This window comes from Cupressus sempervirens, chromosome 10 (genome assembly GCF_028749045.1).
Source record: "Cupressus sempervirens isolate cs-2001-9-10 chromosome 10, ASM2874904v1, whole genome shotgun sequence".
Classification (NCBI taxonomy): domain Eukaryota; kingdom Viridiplantae; phylum Streptophyta; class Pinopsida; order Cupressales; family Cupressaceae; genus Cupressus; species Cupressus sempervirens.
The window spans coordinates 845,608,080-845,612,832 of record NC_143127.1 but is presented as its reverse complement, the minus strand read 5'-3'; the positions used below and the strand labels follow the sequence as shown (position 1 = coordinate 845,612,832).

At 34.5% G+C, this 4,753-nt stretch overlaps 1 pseudogene; it reads right to left on the bottom strand.

Moving 5' to 3' along the window:
* Positions 1-3,928: 3,928 nt before the first annotated feature.
* Positions 3,929-4,753, bottom strand: part of LOC149536635 (G-type lectin S-receptor-like serine/threonine-protein kinase At2g19130 pseudogene) — a 2,790-nt pseudogene continuing 1,965 nt past the window's right edge.

The window sequence follows — 4,753 nt, the reverse complement described above, 5'->3', positions numbered from 1 at the left end:
AAAGGTTGATCTTGGTCCTTCTAATGCAGAAAGAGAGTTTCAAAAATTTTAAGTGATTGCTACTCAGATGTTGCAAAGGGAAAAGGAAGAGAAAAGAGCTAAGGAGCAACTAAAGGAGCAAGTTTAGATGCTGGTATCTTATATTAATTCAATTAGCAATCCCTCTAATGCCCAAGATGTGGTCACTCCACCGATTTTAGTAGGCCTTGATGGTATTTTAGATCATACTGTTGTTGAAAGAATCGACAAACACAAGTCACATAGTATGATGATCAAAGCTTGGATAAACAGGATGATAGAGGATGCTTCAAAACATATAACTGGAGTGAAGGAGATATATGGAAAGGCCATCAAATAGATAGAGGAAATTTCTAAAGAGTTGAAAAATAGCAAGGAACAGAAATCCACCTGGCAAAAAGTAGCTAATGAATTAAAAGAAATGGCCAAGTTAGATACAAGCATCCTATTTCTTGAGAAAATTATTATTGATCCAAGTGACAACCAAACATGTATCTGGAGTAAAAGTGTTGGTTGGAAGGTGATAAACATCAGTAAAGGAATCACTAAGTTCAAAAAGCTAATAGCTTCTTTGGAGAAGCTGAAAACAAAATGTACAGATGAATTAATCTCTACTATTATAGGTGGGGTGCCAGTAAGTGACCTTCGGCATGTTGATTGTCAATTTCTCTTGTATTCCTTTACTCTTCAGATTCATTTAGAAATAGAGAACTGTGTATCAGATGTTGAAACTATGATGAAGCTCAGCCTGGTTGCAGTCACTTTGGGAGATTGTAACATTTCAGCCTATCGACAAGAGTTGAAAGAAATTCAAGATAGATACTTCATAGCTAAACTTAGGATGGAAAATCAGTGGCATGTTGTGATGGTTAAGATGTTGTGTTGTTATCCTTGCCATCAAGGTTCAAATCTCATGGGGATGAGGTCCCCTGTTTGTGGCCTCACTGGTTCATAGCTCCAGGTCAAAGCGTTTACCCCTCTTAAAATAAAAAAATAAACTCAAGATGGAAAATGTGTTCATTCCTAACTATGAATCAATGATGATAATCCTAGATGCTTACAGGGCTTTTCGGAATAGATCAATTGTGTCCAGATAGATAGAGTTAGTAGTTAGAAGATTAGTGATTGTATATGTAAACATCTTTAGGAACTCTAGCTAAAGTTTTGTTTTTGCAAGTTTCTTTGTATAGGTTAATTTTCTTGAGATTAATTAACCTCCCAAAATTACGTATTTTGAAGGTGGTTATCAACCACGAAGAGGTAGTTATTAACCTCTATGTCTATATAAGGACACCTATTGGCTTTGTAAAGGGACTTTTTGGCTTTAGAAGAAGGGAACACTATGCTGAAATTTTGATTGAGAGATAAATTTTGGAAAGTATGCACTCTTTTTATCTTTGAAATTGAAAATCTCTTTTGTCTTCTTGGTGCAAGGAAATGGAATGAGATATGCTTTGGGTTTCTTATTCTAAAATCAAAATTGTTATCTGTTGTAGTAAACATTCTCATGGTACTGTGTGAGTGTTTATGAATGTTAATGAATGTGCTTGGTAATATTGGTTGTTTTCAAGCGTAGTCCTTGATCACCTTTGTTATCAGTCTTGTTTATCGAAGAAGGTTGTAAGGGCGTGTGGTACATTCGTCCTGAATGACTTTCTCCCGATCTTTGAAGTTTTTTTTTTAGATTCTTTATTTGAAAATCCTTTAAAAATTATATCATCACGAGGGAGCTGCCCCTCTAAACGCAGAGGAAGGCCACATACCAAGGGCCTCTCCGATTGTTGTGAACGATTTGCCACACACTCCATTGGGCAAATTCTACTGTGCCAAATCTGTTTACCAACAGATTTATAACACAAAATATTCTACAGACCCCGGTTCAGTTCATCTCATGTGCAATTTCCTACGATATGGACTGATAGCTATTGATATGTTTGTGTTAAAAAAATAGATCTGATATGAACAACGAAATTATATCATAAATAAACATTCATAATAACACTAAGAGAACAGAGAGACATTTTATTGATTTAATTACTTAAAGAAAATGTATTACAATGCTTCTCTATATAGAGCACTTTCAATATCTCATATGCTGGAGAAGAAGTTTCCAGATTGGAATGAAGGAACATGTCATAAATAGTGTCGGGAATGGCGGGGAGTTATTTGACAAATTTCATTTGAACCCATTTTCATCCTTCCAAATATTCTTCTCTGGAAAAATACCAGAGCATTAAATCATTCTTAATATTATAATATTATTCGTAATATAAGCTAAGAATTATCATTATGATTATAATACGGGTGTTTACGTTCCCATTTCAACCACCACCTTTGACTCCATGACTTTACCTACCCCTCTTCGAATATAAAAATGGAGGCTACAATTTCCCCGCAGGTGGGCAATCTGGAGAGGTACTTCTTATCACACAATTTACAATAATTGCACGCCATTTGTTGGCCCACAAAGCGCACGTCAATTGTGAGTGGGGTTGAATTAAAAATGGTGACTTGACTTTGGCCTTGATCAACTGGTCATCTGTGGACCAGGAAAGGCTTGCAACAAAGAACCGTAATTCATGAAAAGCAGTCGGAAAATCTAGTAAATTACGCCTCAAGTTTTGCATTACATTGCTCTTAATTCTTGAACTATATTTTTTCAATGTGCAACTGCAACACGGTAGGAAGTAGGTCGTTCCATTATTTAAATCACAAAAAGGGTTTGAGAGAGCCCAGTTCATCTAATGTCCAATTTTCTCCAATACATTGATATGTTTGCCGCTTAGACTTAGAAGATCCGTATGACTACAAAAAAACAGGTGCGTGGCTTGACCCAAAAAACATGGATATCGGGCCCACCGAAAGGAACCGTCGCATTGTATTTTATAAAAAGTCATGTGTTAGATGAGAACGAAACTGAAATAAAGGCCCTTCCAATTTTCTCTAATGTCATGTGAAAGCGATGATATGGTTGCGACTCAGACTTTGAAGGTATTCGAGGTCTATATATCAGTCTGACTTTGCGATGGATTTTACCCTTGGAAAATCAAGAGAATAATAGTATATTATGCAAGAAAAATGAAATTACAAATTAATATTTAATTGAGCTGAATATTTTGACATAACTAACTTTTTGTTAGATTTTAAATAACATTTTCAGAGGAAGGACAAGGACAATAAAAATTGAAAGTATTTTTGGTTTCATATGAAAAATGAATTATTACAAATAATTTGTTAAGGTTTATTGTTAGTTCTTTTTTTTCATATATATGGAAGTACTATCTAAATTATTTGATCATGATATATTTGATATAATCTATTTATCAAAAAGTGTTGACAATGTATATCTTTTCATTAGATTTATTTAAATTACAGTAAATTAAAAAATAAATTATTTTCATTTCTTATGTCAAACATCAAAATGATGTCATTTCTAAAACATAAAAATAGATATTCATGTTCAAATGACGTACAAGAGAAAAAAAATATATAGAATATTAATAAGATTATTTTAGGAAGGTAAAAATTTATTTTTATAGTTTAAACCTAGATGATTTGTATATGTTTTTTAATCAAGAGATCTGTTAAATTTCACTATAACTAACATCATTGATTGTGAAAGACTAAATGATACTAATGATAAAAGGTAAAAATAACAACATCAAGCATTTCAAAAAATGTTGACAACATAGTAAAGAACACTACATCGATTTACTATAGAAATACTTAAATGATAGATGTCTACACATCAGTACAATCATCAAAGAAATAATTCTTCAAGCAATTGAGTTATATACTTCAATCTTATAATTTCAATATTCAAAGCCATAAATATCTACTAAAGCTCCTCTATTTTATATCTTATTTTAATATAAATTTATGAAAGACTTAAAATCTAAATTGATTCTAATTAAAAAATAATAATATTAAATATATATTCAAAACCATATTCAATTTTCAAAAGAAATGTTATGAAAAATCATGAAAATGTACTATAAACTATAGGAATAATAATATCCACTAGTTCCAATATGCAATCTAATGCGATGATAGATTACATTCACGTGTCTCTTTTACAATTCAAACTTTGCGACTGCCCGTATCTAGTGATCTCTTGACTTTTGCCAGGGCTTTTGACGAACCCAAAGGGAAGACTTGAGTCATTAAGGGCGGCCTTCAAAATAGTTGCGACACATTCTTGGGACAGAACCACTTAAAATGCGAGCATGGTGACAAACCCATCGCTGTTATCGTCATCTTCTGCCTGATCTAGCAGCACCTGTAGAGACCTCAGCATTTGTGGCACTGGAGCCTCCATCCTCCCTTCCAATATTTTCACCACTTCTCCCATGCTTGGTCTCTTCTCTTCATTCTCTTGAATGCACAGCAGCCCAACAACAACAGCTCGTCTCACCTCTTCAACATTCGCGGAACTTGCTATCCTTGCATCCACCACACCAATCATGTTTCCCCTCTGAATTTGTGATGAAGCCCAGGTAGGAAAGTACAGCCTGCTTCTCTCCTCCACTGTTAAATCCAGATTTCTTCGACCGGATACAATTTCCATCAACATCATGCCGAAACTGTAGACGTCCACCTTTGGAGTGATTGGAAGGCCAGAGAGCCACTCGGGGGCCAAGTATCCAGGAGTTCCTCTTGCTGTCGTCAATACACGGCTGAAATCTCTGCCCACCAGCTTCGCCAACCCAAAATCAGCTATCTTCGGATTGAAGTC